Source organism: Equus asinus, chromosome 3, assembly GCF_041296235.1.
Source record: "Equus asinus isolate D_3611 breed Donkey chromosome 3, EquAss-T2T_v2, whole genome shotgun sequence".
Lineage (NCBI taxonomy): Eukaryota > Metazoa > Chordata > Mammalia > Perissodactyla > Equidae > Equus > Equus asinus.
This window is the reverse complement of record NC_091792.1, coordinates 85,927,640-85,948,991: the sequence shown is the minus strand read 5'-3', so window position 1 is coordinate 85,948,991 and position 21,352 is coordinate 85,927,640. Positions and strand designations below refer to the sequence as shown.

At 36.5% G+C, this 21,352-nt stretch overlaps 1 protein-coding gene across 14 annotated transcripts in view; it reads left to right on the top strand.

Annotated features, from left to right (window-relative positions):
• The window catches only part of BMPR1B (bone morphogenetic protein receptor type 1B), a 377,622-nt gene that overhangs the window by 209,474 nt on the left and 146,796 nt on the right, over window positions 1-21,352 (top strand). For 6 of the 14 annotated variants that reach the window (XM_070505348.1, XM_070505345.1, XM_070505343.1 and 3 more), the window contains one exon: window positions 10,864-10,958. The exons of 7 other annotated variants lie outside the window; for them this stretch is intronic. The gene's annotated coding sequence lies outside the window, so the exon portion shown is untranslated. Of the gene's footprint in view, window positions 1-10,696; window positions 10,959-21,352 lie in introns of those variants that run through there. One more of the 14 variants, XM_070505347.1, reaches the window with a different exon arrangement.

The window sequence follows — 21,352 nt, the reverse complement described above, 5'->3', positions numbered from 1 at the left end:
CCATTATCAACAAAAAGATACATGCCCTGAATGGGAAGACTTCAGACCGTCCCCTAGGAATTATCTTTTCCCAAAGGAAAATGATTTCTACTGAGATATGGCCCCTCTGGTGTTACTGAAAAGTATAGTAGTAAGGGCTGAGGATTTAAGGTGAAAAGACCTGAATTCAGTTTTTGTCTATACCTCTTTCAAACTTCGATGTGTTGGGCTGTTCCCTTAACCTGCTTTGAACTTCCGTTTCCTCAAATGTAAAGTAGGGAGACTTTCTCAGTGGTTGTCCTGATGATCAAATGAGTTGTGAGATGTGTACCTGCCATTAGGAGATGGACAGTGAGAGGGTCTCCCCCATCGACGTGGATCCCTTAACCCTGAGGATACGTTTTTCGGTTCCAGTACCTCTGAAGTATTCTCTCATTTCTCTGCTGGTGTTATTTAAGCATCAAGTCTAAGTAGCTGATTGTCTATGCTTTTCCACACACAAATATTTATAGGAAATAATTATTTTGCTTCAGTGGTTCAATACAAGCTGTCTTAAAACAAAAATCTAAGGTTGATTTACTAAATTGACGTGCTATTTGTTAACGTTATTTCCTCTCTTTATTGGATCTTGAAAAAAAAAGTATAAAAATGTTTCTTAGTCTGACCTTTTCTACTTCCAGTTGCCCCTTCTCAGCCCAGTTCCAGCTCTCTTCTTGATCAGTATAGGCCAAATACCAAAACGAAGCAAATTAGGGGAAGGACAAAGGAAAAACCCCTCCACCTGCACTCCCGTGCAATATTCCCCTCCTCCTGAGTTGTCTGTTAAAATTGGAGCTTACAACAACTAGAAGGATTGCTTCAGTCCATCCCAGAGTGAGATTTGATTAGCTCTTGGAGATGTATTGTACATGACAGTATTCATGTCCACTAAAATACAGAGGCAAAAGTGAGATTTTTCTTTGTCTCTTTTTCTGCGTTACTCCATAGTCATTTTTGATATCACATTTCAGGAAAGTTTCAGGCCCTGTCAAGTAGGACAGCCAGTAGAAATAACTGCATTTTATATGTGAACCAAAGAAGAATAATGGATATCTTACTTATTTCTTCTTAAAATTAGTTTGCTTCATTGTTTTTTTCCCCCTCTTCTTTTTTTTTGAAATAGGTTTTAACTTAAAAAATGTGGCATTAAATTGAATAATTATATTCCTCAGCTTTACAATTTAAATCCTTCGTATGAAAGCAAATTCATCATAGAGCAGTAAAATAAACCAATGGTGTTTTTATTTTATTTCATGAATGATGAGACCTAATGTACATTCCCATTTTCAGTGCCCAGTTAAATTTAATCATTCAGTGATATTTTTATGAGCTACTGCCATATGATTAATGAATAGTAAGAAAGGGCAGCTTGTATGTGGTAGACAAGTATTTCCCTCCCGCATTGAGTTGATTTTTGGTGAATCCTTCCTGGCTGGGGTTTCCTTCTCTCCGTCCTAAGCCGTGTATGGCGTTAGCTTGTCTTAGGAATCTCCCAGCCTTTCCTGCTCTCCTTTCAGCTGACGGAGACCTCTCTGCTGTGGGTGATTTCAGCTCCACCTTGCCTGCCTTAGAGGGGGCACTTTGTACTTCCTTGAGATCCCAGTTCCTCTGCCCAATGAAATATGCTGTAATTTTTTCTAGAAATAAATCTTCCATGAAATTAATGTCCCATTGCTAATTATAGGTACCTGTATGAATGGAAAAGATCCTTGAATGAGTTCTTGAAAAGGAAACAAATATTGAGTGTTCAGCTACATCTTTATGATGAAACAAAACAGTTTTGTTTCAAATGTGAGATAATCATGTGTCATCTGGATATTAAAACTCTTCAGAGATTACAGGAATTAAAAATTCTCATCCAGGTGCTTATTGTCACATAGACCTAATCTAATTTTCATTTTCCAGTGATAGTAGAAAGATTTGAGTTAGTAAGGATTAATTCCTTAACTTTAATAAATAGATACTAAAGATATGTGATGTCTTTAAGAACTATATACTTTTTTAAAGGTAGAAAATGCTTGAAATTATATTTAAATAAATACTTATTATGTTAAAAAACACTTTTGGGCATTGTTCTTAGTATTATATAAATATATATGTGGCTCTAAGAGAGAAACAATTGGAAGTACTGATATGTAGCTGATAATTCAGCTATTATTATTATTAAGCATGAAGAGACATTAATATAATTTTAATACAAGTCCAATTAGCAATAACTGTCATATAAAAATAACTTGATATTCCTGATACTTTCATTCCTTATTATTGCCTTATTTTATTAAACATAATTGAGCTTTATTATTGATTCTGGTTGTGTGTGTTCTCTGTACTATGAATTTCAGAACAATTTCTTTTTACAAATGATAAAATGTTTTAGTTTGGCATTAGTTGGTGTAATGTCAAATAAAAGTTAAAAAGGACATGCATTCTTGGCAATGGGTTTTTTTTTTAAGTATTTTTTTCTTTTCAATTTATATACAACATTGTTCTAGTTGAAAAGAACAAATGACCTATTTATTAGTTGTACAATCAATACTGCCCAAACTAGTAACGGATAAGTACTTAACAGTAAACTGGCAGCAGTAAAGGTTCGTAGACTTATGTATGATTTTTCTCTGGGATCCTGGGAGCCCAAAGTATTTATTACTTCAGAACAAAGAACCTTCGAGTTAAAGGTAAGTGACCCTGTATATGATATGACTAGTAGTAGGCCAATAAAGAAAAAACAAGGAGCAAATAGGCCATGGTTTACTTTAACTAGGCACATTGTAGAGTCAATTTTCTTTCTCTTCATTTATGCTGAAAGTCATATATTCCCTCAGGTCTTTTTGAAAAATGATGACAAGCTTGGATTATTAATAGTTTCCTTGTACCCATTTGCCCCTGAGGAGTGTCTTATTCTTTATAGTGTTGGATGAATTTGTGGTATTCATATCTGATTAATAATATTTTTAAATCATTCACTACATAATCAGCTTTTTGCTTTTTTTACTTCTGACGTCAAGGAAGCATTAAATTAAAGCATTGATATAACTGGATTACAATTACAATTTTCTGACGTTGATCTGATAGAGTACTTTATTATTACCAAACTAAAAATATCAATGTAGTAATTATCATAATACTGAACAGAGGATTAACACATTCTCTTTGTCACTGCGTTTTTAAAAAGTTTCTTTCTTACTAAAAATTCTGTTGAAATTGTATTGGAATCTAAATTAAGTTAGTTTAAAAACTGAAACAATATCCTGATAAATCAAGTATTTCTAATCCCTCACCTTTCATTTGTTTATTAGTTTATTTGTTTATTCAGCTAACAAGTGAGTGGCTGTATCTATGCCAGGTACAACTTTGCTGGGCCCATGAAAATATGTTTTAAGCTTTATTTGGTCCTAGAGTTTTCTGAAATTATATTTACTGGAAGTGAAGAGTCAATAGCCAAAAGGCCAAAAAACACATAAAAAGATGTTCAACATTAATAGTCATTAGCAAAATGCAGAATAAAACCACAATGGCATCCTACTTTATATTCACAAGTATTGGTGTAATAAAAAAAGACAGGTAATTATAGGTGTTTGTAAGGGTGTGGAGAAATTGAAGCCCTCATACATATACAATGGTGCAACCACTTTGGAGAACAGTTTGACAATTCTTTAAATGTTAAGCATGAAATTACCGACTTACATAGCAATTTCACTCCTAGGTATTTATCCAAGAGTAATAAAAACATATGTTCACACAAAAACTGTACACTAAAATTCATAGCAGCATTATTCATAATAGCTCAAAAGTGGAAACAACGCGAACATCCATCAGCTGATGAATTGATAAATAAAACATGGTGTATCTGTACAATGAAATACTATTCAACAATAAAAAGAGATGAAGTACTGATTCTTAGTGACACATTAAACTCATTGCTGAAGAAATTAAGGTTATATAACTCACAGTATAACTTGAGAAAGATGGAAGCTCCAGTTGGCTTAACTTCAAACCCTCACTTAACCTCTACTCTGTGATGAGTTGTTGCTGTTGTTTTTGTTTGTTTGTTGTTTTAAATCATTATCCTCGTCTTTCTTTCTTCTCAAGGCCAAACTCTTGAAAGAGAGATTTTATTCCATGTCTCATTTCACTTGTTTGCCTCCCACCTCCAGGGGAAACAGCTCAGCCACCACTGCTCTTTCTTTTTTAATATCTACTTTGCTGAAATATAATTCATATACCATAAAATTCACCCTGTTATAATGTACAATTCAGAGATATTTAGTATCACAGTGCTTTCTGAATGTTGTATATAATGGGCTCTTTTCAGTCCCTTTTATATTTCATCTTTCTGGGGCGTTTTAGATCATTGACCACTCCTCCTGAATACTTCCTCCTCTTTCACTCTTTTTCTACTACTTAAATTCCTGGCTGTTTTACAGTCTTTGTGGGCTTCTCTTCCTTGACTGACCTTTTAAATGTTGGTTTTGGGTTCCTTCTCATTGCACATGCTGTCACTGAGAGACCTCATGACTTCAGGAACCTCATCTATTGATATGTGGCTCACAGATCTCTGTTTTGCTTATTTATACAACACATTTATTGTGCATTAGTATCGTTGAACTTGCATTCTATTGGGAAGAGACAAGCAATAACAATCAAATAATAAAGAAGGAAGTTTGCAATTTTGAATAGTGTGGTAGTGGTAGACTTCACTGAGAAGGTGCTGTTTGAATAGAGACTTGAAAGAGGTGAAGGAGTTGGCCATGAAGCTGTCTGTAAGAAGAACGTATCAGGGCGGCAACAGCAAATAGAAGGACACTAAGGGCAATCTTGTCAGGCACGTTTAAGGAATACTAGCAGAACAAGGGGCTGGAGGCGAGAAAATGGGGGATGCTGTAGTCAGTGCTGTCAGAGACCTAATTAGGGGGCAAACCAAGTAGGGTTTTATAGATGTTATAAGGACTTTGGCTTTTACTCTGAGTAAAACAGGGAAGCAGTGCAAGGTTTTGAGTAGAAGTTGAATATGATCTGAATGAAGATTTTTGGTGACTACTTTGGTTTCTGTGTTGAGAATAGACTATATGATGACAAGGCGTGAAGCAGGAAAACAAGGATAGAAGGATACTGAATTGATGCAGTCTTCACTGCTCCTGTATTCTAGATCAGTATATTTAAGTGTCTGCCTATTGAACATACCCACCTGATAGAACACACACACCTCAAGTTCAACGTGTCTGAAACTAAATCCATCTCTTCTTCACAGCTGCTAGTTTCAGTCGTTCCCTCTCTCTCTCACCTCTGCCTTCTCAAAGACCCAACTGCCCAGAGGAGCCACCTTTGACTTTTTTTGTGTGTTTATCTTTTTTTTAGAACAGTTTAAGGTTTATAGCAAAATTGAGAAGGAAGTGCAGAGATTTCCCGTATGTCCTCTGCCCCACACATACTTAGCCTCCTCCACTGTCAACATTCTCCCACCAGAGTGGTATGTTTGTTAGCATTGATGGACCTGCGTTGTCACATCATAACCATCTAAATAGTTTATAGTTTACCCTTGATGTACATTCTGTGGGCTTGGACAAATGTATAATGACATATATCCATTATTATGGTGTCATACAGAGTATTTTTATTGCTTTAAAAATCCTCTATGCTCCACCTATTCCTCCTTCCCCTTTCTGCAACCCCTGATCTTTTTACTGTCCCCATAGTTTTGCCTTTTCCAGAATCTCATATAGTTGGAATCATACAGTACGCAGCCTTTTCAGATTGGCTTCTTTCACTTAGTAATATGCATTTGAGGTTCCTCCATATCTTTTCATGGCTTAATAGCTCAATTCTTTTTAGTGATGAGTAATATTCCCTTGTCTAGATATACCACAGTCTATTTATTCATTTGCCTACTGAAGGACTTCTTGGTTGCTTCCACCTTTTGGCAATTATGAATAAAGCTGCTATAAACATCGTGTGCAGGTTTCTGTGTGGACTTAAGTTTTCAACTCCTTTGTGTAAATACTAAGGAGTACAACTGTGTGGTAAGAGTATGTTTAGTTTTGTAAGCAACCACCAAACTGTCTTCCAGAGGGCCTGGACTATTTTGCATACCCAGCAGCAATGAATGGAATTTCCTGTTTTTTCACATCCTTACCAGCAGTTGGTGCTGTCAGTATTCTGGATTTTGGCTATTCTAATAGGTGCGTGGTGGTATAGTATCTTGTTGTTTTAATTTGTATTTCCCTGATGACATATGATGTGGAGCATCTTTCCATATGCTTATTTGTCATCCGTGTATCTTCTTTGGTGAAGTATCTGTTAAAGTCTTTAGCCCATCTTTGAATTGAGGTTTTTTGTTTTTATGGTTGGATTTTAAGAGTTCTTTGTATGTTTTAGATGACGGTCCTTTATCAGATGTGTCTTTTGCAAATATCTTCTCCCGTTCTGTGCCTTGTCTCCTCATTCTCTTGATATTGTCCTTCTCAGAGCAGAAGTTATTAATTTTAATGAAGTTTTACTTATCAATTATTTCTTTCATGGATTGTGCCTTTGGTGTTGTATCTAAAAAGTCATCACCATACCCACAGTCACATAGGTTTTCTCTTATGTTATCTTCTAGGAATTACAGAGTTTTGCATTTTACGTTTGGGTCTGCAATCCATTTTGAGTTAATTTTTGAGAAGAGTGTAAGATCTGTGTCCAGATTCATTTTTTTTTGCATGTGGATGTCCAGTTGTTCCAGCACCATTTGTTGAAAAGACTGTCTTTGCTCCATTGTATTACCTTTGCTCCTTTGTCAAAGATCAGTTGACTGTATTTGTGTGAGTCTGTTTCTGAGCTCTCTGTTCTATTCCAATGATCTATTTGTCTATTCTCTCTCCACTACCACACTGTCTTGAATACTCTAGCTTTATAGTAAGTCTTGATGCCCAGTAGTGTCAATCCTCCCCTTCTGTTCTTCTCCTTCAAGATTGTGTTGGCTATTCTAGTTCCTTTGCCTCTCCATATAAACTTCAGTATAGGTTTGTCGATATCCACAAAATAACTTGCTAGACTTTTGGTTGGAATTGCATTGAATCTATAGATAAAGTTGGAAAGTTCACGCCTGTGACTCTTCATGTGTTTCTTACCCTTCAATCAAAATTGAAGATGAAACCTTGTAAGTTCTTCTTAATAGGGCATATCAGTTATTTTAATTTTGTCCGATCATATCCACTGATTAGTATGTTAGTCTTATCTTTTTGCTAACTTTTAATAGTCAATATTAAAATTCCTGCAGTTGCTTGAGAGAAATGCAAGATAAGACTCTCTCATTCCTCTCTGACTTTGTGAGGGCACTGCTTAGTCCACTGCACTGCCTGGCCGGGGCAGCCTCCACCTCTTATTTAAGTGCCTGATAGAAAGGCAGTATGTGGTACTGTAGTCCAGACAGACAGATTGGGGCTGAATCCCAGATCTACTATTTATTAGTTATATGACTTTAGACAAGCCATTTAATAACTCTGAGACGCATTTTCTTTATCTTAAAAAAGACCAAAGTGTTCCCATGTGTCAGGGTTGTTTTAGTGTTAGAGATAATGTTTCTAAAGCCCCTGTTAGACAATAATCACTCAGTAAATAATACTATTCCCTCTAGGCCACATGTTTGGGGAAGACAAGGGAAGAGACTTAACGAAAGTCTGTAGTTTTCAGACCCTTTGTGCCAAATGCGTAATGCCATGCATCTCCCGTTGCGGTTTCATGCAGAATAGTGTCACTGCCCTCAAATCCCTTGTGCTTCCCCTGCTCATCCTCCCTCCCCCCCAGAACCCTTGGCAACTGCTGACCTTTTTCCTACCTCTATAGTCCTGCCTTGTCCAGAACGTCGTAGAGCTGGAATCAGTATATAGCCTTTTCAGAGTGGGTTTTTTAATTTTTTTTGTGAGGAAGATTGTCCCTGAGCTAACATCTGTTGACGATCTTCCTCTTTTTGCTTGAGGAAGATTGTCACTGAGCCAACATCTGTGCCAATCTTCCTCTATTTTATGTGGGATGCTGCCACAGTGTGGCTTGATGAGCGGCACTAGGTCCACACCTGGGATCTGAACATGTGAATCCTGGGCCACTGAAGCGGAGTGCATAAACTTAACCACGGCCCACCAGGCCAGCCCCTGGAGTGGCTTTTTTCGCTTAGTAATTGAATGGATAGTTTTAAAGGAATCAGTGTCCAGATTCTTAACTTCTGCATAAACTCTTTATTAATACAGATCTGGCTAGAAGTAATGCTTTATTTACAACAATCTTTCTCTTACTTTACAAAAGAAAGGAACACCCTTATCCATCCCAAATCATGCAGGGTGCGTTGCCCTGGAGTCCTAGAAAATTTAACAATTTTAAAATTTCAATTAATACCTTAAATTTTTGTTGCAGAAAAGTATGATAGAGTCAACAATTAAAGACTTTTAATTATAAAATATATTACATAAAAATTCTATGAGGAAGTGAGATGGAAATAAAGGTCAAGAAAATAAAATAATAATGTAAAATTTTCAACCATTAAAGAGTCTGTTCATGTATTATTTAAATGGATGATGGTTTTATTAAGTTCCTATGGATTTAGATTATATTGAATGTTCCTAAAATAGTTGATACAAGTTTTGTTTTAAAATGTCAATATTTCCAGTAGGGTGGAAATTAAATTCTTTGCAAGTACATATTTGACCACAGGTGAGAAATTGTAGAGTTAACTTGGTAATGTGTGAGTGGTTACATAGTTTTTCACAATTCTTTTAAGGATCTGTGAACGAAAATAGTGAAGACTGCTAGCCCGCTGTATAAAACACAAGTTTTTAAACTTGTGTATAAACCCCCTCATCACTTTTCTCCTTCTAGTCCTTTTTCAAAAAAATTTTTTAATCATTTCCTGCTTCCCATTCTGTGTTCCAGCAAGAAGGAGCTCTTTGCAGTTCCATATCATGCTTTTTCCTGCCTCTTTGTCTTTATTGTGTTATTCTTTCCCTCCTCCTTTGCCTCACTGCCTTCTGCTCGTTCTGGAAGATGCAGAAGTCTCGAGTGAAGAATCACCCGTCCTTCCCCCACTTTGTGTTGGCCAGACGCTCGTGTTCCAGGCTCCCTGCTTACCCTCTTCTAGTCTTCATCACCATACTAACACAGTTGTGTAATTAGCCTTTTTTTCCTCTGAAGTTGGACTGTAAGGTCTCTGGGAATAGGAACTAAGTTTTATCTTTGCCTCCTCAGCACCTAGCTATATACCTTTCCTAGATTAAGTAAATTTATTGGGCAAATATTAGTTAGTGAATGAAACAAGGAGAGGTGGATTTCAATTGTTAGAAAGTTAATTCTTGTGCATAAACTTCTTTGGGGAGTCAATTAAACTGTAAAAGGCTGTTTTAGTTTTATGCTAGTTATTTTTCTGGCTGTAATATTTGCCCTTACTGATAAGGTTTTCAATAAGATTTCACGTGAAAAGGGGATTTTGAACCTAAAAATGAGTTTGAGAACCACTCTTGTAATAGAAGGAACACAGCATTGTGAGCAATGAGGCAAGGACTGTAGTTTTAGCTCTGCCACAAACTTGCTGTGTGACTGTGGGTAAGTTAACAGCCTGGGCGTCTATTTTCTCATCTATAAAATGGGTAAGTGACCAGATTATTTCTAAAGTTTCCTTCACCCTTGATTTAATCAATAGAGAACACTTCAGTAAAAAAAATATGGACTTGATTTACTTTCTAATCATTCATACTGTGGACATTATATGTGGTATACCTAGATAATGCTGACCTTGTTCATGTGACCTACAAACTATATAGGATCATGGCTTAGATTATATCTTTAATAGAATACGTAAAGTAAAATAATTCACATTGTTGTGGTTGGAAATCTATAAGTAGTTAGTATGTTGAGTCATACAATTTTCACATTATATTTTAGCTTCTTTCACCAAATACATAATTTGATCTGATTACTATTATACTCTCTAGTCCATTACTGTCATTCTGGAAATAAACTTATTTGTGTTGAAATATTTCTTTGTGGCCAGTTACTCAGTTGCTGCAGCCTATTCAATGAGAAACAATATTAAAAACAATTACAGGGGCTGGCTCCGTGGCCGAGTGGTTATGTTTGCGTGCTCTGCTTTGGCGGCCCAGGGTTTCGCCGGTTTGGATCCTGGGCGTGGACATGGCACCACTTATCAGGCCATATTGAGGCAGTATCCCACATGCCACAACCAGAAGGACTCACAACTAAAAAAAAAATACACAACTATGTACTGGGGGGATTTGGGGAGAAAAACAATTACAGTAATGCTTTCTTACCTCTTTTGGGCATTCATAATATGTAGTAATTCAGTTTCACAAAGCTTGATTGAATGACATTTAGGTATGACTTTATAAAGGGTTTGAGATTATGTTGTTTGGCCTAAACAAAGGCAGTATTTCCTTTCTTGTCTTCCACTCCACCCAACCCCCCTGTTCTCCACCTGCTTGAGGAAAACTATTTCTTCAAACCTCATAATTGCTCTTCTGTGCCTGCTTTGGGCCTCAGGAAAGGCCCATAGCATCTGTAAAGCTGGCAGCAAAATGGTATTTCCAGGCAGGCACAGGGTTGCTGGGTAGTGAGCCAATCCACAGCTTTGTCTGAGCAGCTGAGAACTTTGACGGAGTATTACCGCGGTGTTCAGTAACACAGACCTGTGCCATGAGCAAGTCAAGCACAGAGCAAGTGTCAGGGTCAATATTTATAGACCACTACGTAGCTGCCTTGCAGAGAGAGAAACACGCACACAGAGGGCAAGGAAAGAGAGACTGCAGGGGAGAGAACTTTAATTTCCAATTTTTTTTCTTAAAAAAAATTCTTTTTAACTGTCAGGTTCACACTTCTGCTGAATCATAACCCTTTGCCGCTGAGCTATGACAAGAGAGGAAACAAAAAGTTAAAAGAGCAAGCCTGCCCTAAGTGAGAAGGTAAGTAGCTAGCCAGTTCAGGCTCGCTTTCCCTCGTAAACTCCATCTCCCTGTGGGCTGCTCTGCATCGGTGAGCAAAGGGCTGCGCCGCATGTTCAGGCTAATAGGGAGGGGCTGCTGCTGTTGGAGGGTGTGTTGGTGGCAGCGTGGGTTTGTGTCCTTCTCTTCAGAATGCTGTGTACATTCATAGTACACTTAAATAGCCTGGGTGGTGGGAATGGCTCTCAAACACTAATTTTATGTTGTGTCCTGTCAGTAGGTTTCTGTTTATTCTGTCAGACTTGAAGTCTTCTGATTGGTAAATTCCTGCTTACTTTTATATCAGTATTAAAATATAAATCTTAGTAAGATTATAGCAGTGAATGGTCTAGAAATGGAATAGGGGAAAATTCAGATGAACATGTGAAGATGTAATAGACACTGCCGAAATGTGCAAGCTATGAATGTGTGCAACGTGCAGGCTTTTGAAAAGAAAGCCAGTGTCCATTTGACAGTGCACTAAAGTGAAATAGTGACTGCCTTTGGGAATGGAGAGACCCGGGGGTGAGCCTTCTTGATCTAAGAGGCAGAGGCTCAGCATTTAGAAGAGTTTCTCACGTGTCCAGGTGACTTGGTTCCTTACAAAATGTGACTCCCTAAAGACATTAAATTACCATCTCTTGCTCCACATTGGTAGTTGGTTTCTCCCTTTCATCGCAAGCAGCACTTTTACATACGTTTGTCAGTGTGTTCATACTGCTGTTGTATGTTCGTTTTTCATCATTGTTTTGCATACCCTAGATCAACGTTAAAAGCGTGGTGCTGAAGGGGACAGAAAGAAATTGTTTTCTGTGTATTTTCTGATTTAGAAGACCCATGAAATTTATATAGTTACATGTTTGATGTCTACTACACATGGCACGTGAAGTGACTATGTTGCTTCTCTATAAGTGTGGCATTAACTAAATGAAACTTACAACTGACATAGTGAAAGGTTCCCTGTTGTTGGTTTTTGAATTGTGGAAGATAAACATTAGCATGATACTCAAAATTTTTAGGTTCTAGATGGTGATTATAGTTCCAAAGGGTTTTCCGTACTACACATTTAGATTAAAAACAAAAATAATATTAAGGTTTCTGTGGAGCTTATACTGTAGGCTGGCAGAGATACAAGGAAAAACTGGTAGTATGGCACAGGTCTGGTGTTAGGGCTGGTATTCAGGAGCCAGCCGGTCCTAAAATGGGGTGAATCGCATCCAGAACAGCAGTGGGACAGACCGAAATGCAGAGTGGAGTGAGGCCAGTAGTTGTAGAGTATCACTTTTGTTGAATCCTGTGTAATTTTTAAAATAATGCAAAATGTTTCAAAATCACTTTTATTAATTCAGAAAAGCCCTAAGGCTAATCTAATATCTAAATTTAAACTATATTTTAACATTCACTTCTTGTTTTAGCCTCTGAATCAAGCTTTTTCTTTGTACTTTTGCTAGTTCTGCCTACCAGTTTATTAATGGGTTTGATTTAGATTTTTCATAACAATATGTTTTGAAAATGCAACCGTGGTTAATCTAGAATGGGCATTTCTCAATTAAATTTTGCTTTGCCACTGCCTGTGGATAATAACTCATGATCAAGATTTTGATTTCAGTTCTTTATTCAATATCTTTTATTTGTTCACTTTATATGTTGCTTTAATACATGATACTGCTTTCTTACACTTTTTTTTATTGGTTATATTTTTAGTCCTTCTAGTATCTTGTTTCTGAAATACTCTTTGGAAACTTTGGGCAGAAAACAAACCGAGTAAGATTGCTACAGTAATAAGAAACTAAAAAAAATCGTCCCTTTAATCAAGAGAGGAAAGAGAAAATTGTGATATTGGTTGATAATGTCTAAAATGGGATGTGCTTTGATTGAAGGTTGGTTGAGCATTTTAAAACTTGAAATACCTTCTCAGTATTATTTTTGGCTTTAATGTGAATCCTGATACTGGTTATTTTCATATCTGTAAGTAACATTTTATATGCAGGCATATTATAAAAAATGAACATGGGACCTTTTGTATCGTGTGTTAACTATCTCTTGAAGCAAGAGGCCTCTATTGGGGCTCCCTGCTCCTAATCTCCTTTGCTGTACCACCAGTCGGTCTGCTACATTGCCCTTCAAGGGATCAGTCTCCCACCCCAGGAACACTTCGCTTTCCTGTTGAAACCCTCCCATCCCAGGCTCTGTCTTGCTCGTAGATAAAGGTCAGGCCTCTTGGCACAGTGAGTCTCTTCTTGATTTAGCTGCTACTTTTGTTTTGCGTTAACCTTCTGCCATTCCTTCTGGGCTGTTTTCCACATCTCTCCTGCCCACCCATGAGAGTGTGCTCCTTCCTTCTCTTTTGTGCTCCAGCAATATCAAACATCTTGTATTTCTCAAAACAGTCCATACAATTTTACTCCTTTCTGGAATTCTGTTTCTCCCTCTATCTTGAAAACCCTCTTCCTGGTTTTTGCCTTCCAGCCTCAATGAAGGCATCCCGCTCAGGAGCCCTGCAGGCCCACTGTCAGCCTCTGTGGCTTGGCCTCCTGTGTAGCCCTCGGTTGGTCACAGCACTTTGCAAAGTCTGACAATATAATGTTTCGTGCTTCTTTTTCGGGATGAGATTGTAAGCTGCTTGTGGCTAAGTTTTAGAGTTTATTCTTTTTTCTTCCTCCAAGACCTAGCATATAACAGATACTCAAGAACTTGAACTAAAGAAAAACTTTATATTTATTTTAAACCTACTTTTCTTTGTAGACTTTTTATTTTAGATGGTAAATGCTTTTGAAACAAAAGCATTGTTTTTTAAAAAAAGTATTTTGTTTCTCTTTCTACCACCAATCACAGTAACATGTATGTGTGTTTATCCAGGCAAGTAGATATTTGTTGAACTCGTAAACTTATTTGAATATCAAAATGTCCAAATATCAAATGTCCAGATATTCAACTTTTTTGAATATCAAAAAAGTCCAAAATGATATTGGTTAGCACATGCAAATTCAGGATATATAGCCCCAAAATGTTGTTGAGTTAATTTGATGAAATCTGTCAGTAAAATCAGCTAGTTGCTGCTCCCATGTTGACCACTGTGCTACGTTAAATGATACCGTAGCAAACTGAAGACTCTTACACCTTCCAAAGGCCCAGAGAGGATTTCAGGAGCTAATGAGTCTGTCCTCAGGCATCCTAGAGAATTACAGAGTGGAAAGGCTCCGGTGTTACTGATAAAGGTATATCTCCTAAGTTTATTTAATATTGTAGAAGTAGTTAGAGATTTAAGGAAATAATGGAAAATCATGGCTTAAAAATTCTCAAACCTGAAAGGTGATATTCCATTTCAGTCAGAAGAAGAATTTCTTCCTCAAAATAGAAATATGGAAAGAAAAGGATGTCAATATTTAAAAAAGTAGTTGAGAAATAGCAGCTGTTTCTTTTAGTTCTGATACTCAATAAAAATAAATTTTATCTTTGTCTTTTATTTCCCCACATACATAAACATACTTACTTTGCATATGAAATGTTTTGTGTACTAGAAACAAAGGTAAAGCTCCATGCACAATTTGGAGTAGTTCACAACTTTTTAAATTTTGATTATTTTTACTTCTTAGCGTACTCTACTGGCAGTTTCCACGACTGTTGAAGCCTTATAAAACCTCTTCCAGACACTGAATATAACTTTTTGTTTGTTTAACTTTGAATCGTATCTTAGGAATGAAAACAAGATTGGTATTTTCATATGAAAACTTGGTAGGGTTTTAGTTTGCTTGAAATGGACCATAATTCAATCTGAAATGTTTCTTCAGATGTATTTTGCCCCCATAGCTATCCTGTAGTTAAATAGGTAAGGAGAAAGTGCCTTACCAAAGAGTTATAGGTATAAATTTTATGTCTCTTACTGGCATATCAAATAATATAAATATTGTAAAACTGGAAGGGTGGGCGTTTGTTTAGTCATGGATGGAGAAATGTACCTAGTTCCCATCAGCCAGTCATGGGAGAAAGGCAAGCTTGCCTCAGTATTAAAAGATTATGCCAAAAACAAACAAGAGCAAAAGAACACCACCACCACCACCAAGAAGAGGTCAAAGAACTTTGTGATTGGCATGAGGCATTAAGGTATTTGCCAGACAATAAAGTCTTGTTTCACTGTTTTTAGCAGCTTAGCTTGCCAATCAAAGTTTTTCTATCACTGCATGACGTGGAATTCATAGAACGTTGGAAGAGGAGAATAAAGTAATCATGGAAGTGGAACCTTAAAGCTCTTCTACTTTAGCTATTTCATTTTATAGGTAGGGGCAAAGGTGGTACAAAGAGATAATGTAACTTGCCGGACATCAGCTTTTAAAGTAGCTAGTTAAGATTTGTATTAAAAAAGGAGAAATACATGGGGGCTGGCCCCGTGGCCGAGTGGTTAAGTTTGCGCCCTCCGCTGCAGACGGCCCAGTGTTTTGTTGGTTCGAATCCTGGGCGCGGACATGGCACTGCTCATCAAACCACGCTGAGGCAGCGTCCCACATGCCATGACTAGAAGGACCCACAACAAAGAATATACAACTATGTACCGGGGGGCTTTGGGGAGAAAAAGGAAAAAAATAAAATCTTTTAAAAAAAAAAGGAGAATTACGTAATTATAATGCTAGTGTTTTATCATTGCAGCTTTTCCTATCTGTAATTGCTCTATTTTTATTCTGTATATTGCATACAAAGCTTACTTTGTCATATCAGGTGGTGTCTTGTATTGTGTTAGACTCCTTTGCATTATTTCATAACTGCTGAAAATTGAAGCTAACAGTTATTGCACCCAGTTGAGATGGAGTATTTTTCCACACATAACCATAGTTAAAATATATCTATATTTTAACAACAGATACTCTTTCTGGCTTTCCTGATTTCTCAATTCTCTTTAGTAGTACAATCAGACTTATGCCCCATAACCTTCTCCTTTTCGCTAGAACATGGCAGATAATCCTGAACCAAAAGATAGAAACTGCAAAAACCAATTTTATGCTTTGTATCTACAAGATTCTAATAGGCAATATGTGGTTATATTTTGTTTTATAACTTTGTTTTAAGGTGATTATTTGTTCTGTTTACAATTGGAAAAATTTTGATTAAAACAAAATATCAAAGAACCAAATGTGCTTTTCCAGATTATGTTGACTTTCATCTAGGTTTCTTTAAAAAATGTAAATAATTAAAGAGGCAGGGAGGGGCAAAACCAGCTTGTTTTGTACCTGTCATTTTCCGGTAACACTTTGCTCCTCTATCCCTGTCCTCATCACTCCAAAGAAATTGGGGCTCTTTGCTTCCTTGGGTTCTTGTTAATACTAAGGTCATTGGAAAAAGATCACGTGTATACTTAAAGGTGAAAGAGTTTTTGAACAAATAGCTGAAGGTTGTTGTCAGTCTCAGCCTGTGACTTCTGGACCTTCCTAGTTCCCCTTCCCTCACATCAAAATCAAAGTGACTGTCTCTACCCACCTCCCCGGTCAATGGAGAACGTCATTACCCCTTAGTGAATGTTTTCCATTGGACTGATACTTTGCACTTCAACTATATGTTACCTGTTTTGAACTCTTGCCTGTTAAGAGATTTATAATTTTTAAATCTTTCCTAATTTGATAGAGGAAACAAATATTTATTTAATTTATATTTTCAGTTACTAGTGAACTTGAATCTGAGGGGATTATTATTTTTTATTCTTTATCATTCATCTACTTATATGCTTATTCTTTTTCAGAGGCTGTATTTCTCTTATTGGTTTGGAGGTTTGTTTTTAAATCAAAGGATATGATTTTTTAAAGTTATGTTGGTTGCAACTGTTTTCCCAAGTTTTTGATTACTTTTAATTTTGTTTTATATGTTTTGAAACATAGTATGTTTTGAAATATCTTTATTTAAATCTAATCAATGTTTTCTCCATCTCTTTTGAAACTTAGAAAGCTATCCAGAAATAGGAAAAATATTTTTCTACATTTTTATGGTTTAATTTATTTAACAGTTAATACTGTGATTCACAAGGAATTTATTAAACAAGTACTTCAGTACTTTTCTTAAATTATTATTCTCCTTTCCCATTTTTCTTGTGAAGTCACTTTTATCTTGTACTCTGGAGGTACAAATTTAAATCTTTGTGTTATCTCAATTTGTAATGCATTTAAAATTGTATCTCTGTGGAACAGAAGTTCATGTTTCTTGTTCAATGAGAGTTAAGCATTGGAACATGCTTGAGTATTGCTGGATTTAACTTGGCATGCTCCTTGAAATTACTGCAGATGGAAGGCTGCATGTGTTACCTATGTTAAAGCAGACCTAATAAGAGTGGGAAATTATGCATTAATAACAACCACCATTTATCAAGGATTTCTAGATATAGATCTGGCATTCTGCCAAGAACTCTATATGATTTTATTTAACCCTTGTAACAGACCTTTGAATGATTTATTCTGATTTCCTTTTTCAGGATAAAGAAACTGGGACCCAAAATGTAAAGTAGCTTGATCAGCCTCACATAGCTACTGAGTCATAGGGTCATGGCTGAAACTCAGATCTGGCCAAAGTCCATCTTTTAAGGAAGCATTGCCAAATAGAGAAATTCTGCTTTTTGCCATAAGTGATACTAGACATGGGTCTGTAGGGGTCATATGGCAAGAACTTTCCCAACTTGGGCTGCCCTGTGAAAAACTGGGCTCAGGAGCAGTGACTTTCAAAGGATAGAGGCAAGTCAAGGAAATCAGTGATATGAGGAGCCTTTTATTATTTGGGGTTATCACGGAACATCTTAAGATGGACTGAAATAATCCTATACTTTAAATCAGTTTGGAAGCAGCTAAAAAAATCTTTTAACTTCAAATTTTAGTAGCTCTATTGATTTTATCATTTTCTTCCATTCCAAGTCACCTTATACCTCAGTTCTCCTTCATATGCTTAAGGCACCAACCCCGTTCCCTGCCTCACATAGCTGCTCGTGACCTCACCATGAAAATTGGCAAGCATCTGCCAGGTCAGCAGGGAGTGACTGTTTGATCTTGGTCCCTGTTTCTGGAGCCATAAGTTTCATTCAGGGGATAAATGAGTCTACCTAACTGGCATCCTTCACTATCATCTCTTATTTTAAGCTGCTCAGTTAAGAGACTCACAGTTGTTGCTGTGGTATAAAGCTTTGGTATTTAAAGCAGGAAAGGAAATTCTAAATATTTTGGTGTTATTAGGACTCACTACTTATATGCTAATTGGTTACCTGGAACGATGTAAAAGAGAATAGCTTGATCTGCTGCGCATGGACATATGTTATAAATAACATTTGTGTTTGTGTAGAGGGGTATCCATATAGAAAAGTTTATACAAAGACATCATTGGCAATCTTAATTGTTTGTTATACATTCGGTCGCCAAGAAGTAATTTGTTTTGTTCTTCTTTTTAACTCAAGGCAAACAATTTTGCTTAAAGATAATAGAGGATTTTTCTGCCTTGGGTCACTCTGCCCTTCATTGATGCACTGGCATGTCTGTGGTGAGATTTACACTGCTCTTCACTGGGGTTTCATTTTATAGCCCTGCTTGGGAACACTTGAAAGTAAATTTTACCTTTTAGTTAATGAGCAAGGGGTTCTTGTATTGTTATTTTGGAAAAGTAAGCATCAGTCAGTATCTGTACTAATGAACAATCTTAAAGATTAAATAAATAGGTTGTTCATATTATTCCTCCTCTTTTCAATCATTTTTTAAAGTTTTCTTTATTATAAAGACAATTAGAACTGCACAGTGTATAGTTGGAACATCATTCATGTATGATTTCATACATTAATTCCCCAAGTAAATATTTTCTTTTTCCTTATATAAAATTTACTTCACTAAGAGTCTCTCTCTTTCCCATTTCTCTCTACACCAATTTTAACTTTATCAGTAAATTAATACATCATTATTCACAGTAGCAATTTAGCTTACTAACCTTGAGATCTATTTCTGTGTTTATTGTCGGAAGCTTGTTAGCAAATCAAACTTGACAATGATAGAGAAGGACGGCGTGTTGACCCAGGACACACCGTTCTACTGAGTAATTCACAGTTCTCTGAATTGCACAGTTTTTGGTTTATTTGTTTTAAGTTGGCCAACATACAGTGAGTATAGTCTTTGGAGTTACTCATTATACTCTACGTGTAATCCTTTTAAATTATTGTTGGTAGAATAGACAGTTATTTAGGATTATTTTTTTCTTGTCCTGTTGCAGTCTAAAGTAGATTGGTACAGCTTCCAAAGCACAGTGTGGGTATACAGTATGTCTGCTGAAACCGTGTGCTCTTAAGTAGGGGAGCTGGTTTTGTGGTCATTTTGAAGCTGTTCTCGTACTGCATGTTCCCTCTAGTAGAAAAGAAATGTGATATTTATGCTAACATGATTAGACTGCATATGATTTGCTAAGAGGTTGAGAATCAGTTTTTTAAATTTTGGTTAGATTTTAATAAAATGTTTTCTGTCATATATATGTTTCTGTTTATTAATGGTATATTGTCAATGATATTAATTGATGCTTTTAGAGACATAAAGCCTACTTCAGATCAAACACTGGTTTACAAACATCATCAGGCATGTAGAACACACAGGTGGCCAGTTGTCCTTTGTGCTCTACCCATGCTTGCTGTAAGGCTGCTCATTTCCGCATGGCGGGCAGTTCAGCAAACAGGCTGACCTGGGGCGACCTGATGGCCAGCACAGAATCACCCTTCCGGCTTGAGCCATGCAGGCCCTCAGTCCCCTCTCTGTTTCCCTCCCTGTCTTCCCATCCTCCTTGTTACCATCTCCGTTTCCCCGCTCTCTCTTCTTTCCCCTCTCCCTCCTTTGTTTCCTCGTTATTTTTTATCTTGTTCATAAATATCTTTTGCATCTTAGCCAGTTATCTATCATACCAACTTGTTACTGATTTTTTTTTTTAACTTCAACATTATCTTCTGTCTTCCACCAATTACCCAGTTATATCAGAAAGCTCTTTTTTTGTGTGTACAATTTGAATAAAACCTTTCCAGTTTTAGCAGAAATATTAAATGCCTGGAAGTAAGAGAAACTTGTATCATAAAATATGTTAAAGTACAATTAGTATCTTTCACAATTTCCCTAAAGTCATTTTATACTTAATGATAACTCGGTCAACATTATGCCATGGATATTTGTATATATGACAACAATATCATTTAACCCTTACAGTAACTCTATGAGGTGGTTTTTATTATCCCTGTTTTGAAGATGCGGGAATAGAAATTCATGGAGGTTAAATAATCTTGCCTAAGATCACACAGCTTGAAAAGCAGGAGATGTGGGATTGGAACCCAGTTCTTTCTGACTCTAAAAACTTTACTGTATAGTGTATGACTCTCTTTTAAAATAGGTAATTTCACTTTCCTACTCCTGCAAATTTCTAAAAGTTTGAGAAGTGGCACAGCAGTGCAGGCCACTTCCCAGTGTAACAGAGGTCCAGCCCAGAGAGCAGCGCTGTGTTCCCTACGAGAAAGACAGAACTCTGTGGATATTTACAGACGGAAAAAGCAAATCTTAATTTTAGTTTATTATTCTCATTTTGTTCCATATTTTTCTCACTTTTGTAACTTTACTAAGGTTTCTTTATGCAAAGAGATAAAAGAACAACTATATAGGAAAGTATATTCTTCCAAATAGATCCACGCTATGCTTTAAAATGTTTTGAGGCGGGTTAAGGTTAAATCCTCATCTGTGATGTGTAGTGTCTGATTTCGGTTAGACTCTAGTAGACTTTCTCGTTAGTTGTAAATCACAGCAGGTTGGCGTGAATTTTAGAACCCACCATTATGAGAAGAGGTATTTTCAGATTATTTGGAGATGAGTTACATTACTTATAGATTAACTTTTTACCTTTGCCTTCTGCTGCTTTTCAGGAACTTTATTAGAAATTATGTGGGGCAGGAAATGACTTTTAAACAAATAAATTTTATTCTTGGTCTAGTTAAGGAACCCCCTTTTTTAAGTTAAAGACAGTATGGAAGAAATTAAAACTATAGATAAAACTGACCTTTAGAAATTATCTGTTGATTTTTCCATGACTGTTCTGGCCCCATAGTTATAAGATATAATTTGAGATTATTATAAATTATAACTCCTATTTGTAAAATGTTTTATGCCTTAAAAGAATTTTAACACCAAGTGTTTCTTTGGACCTTTGCTCTGCCAAATGCTTTGAAGCAAGTACATGCATTTTGTGAATGGAAAAATTAACATGAAGCCAGGGTGGGTGAAGATCCCGGACTGAAAAGGCAAGTGTTTTGACCTTACCAGAATGGTTATTAAACTTGATTAGGTAAATCATAATATATGAAAATGTGAAGAAATAAATGTGTAATTATATGTTAACCCGTACGAGAC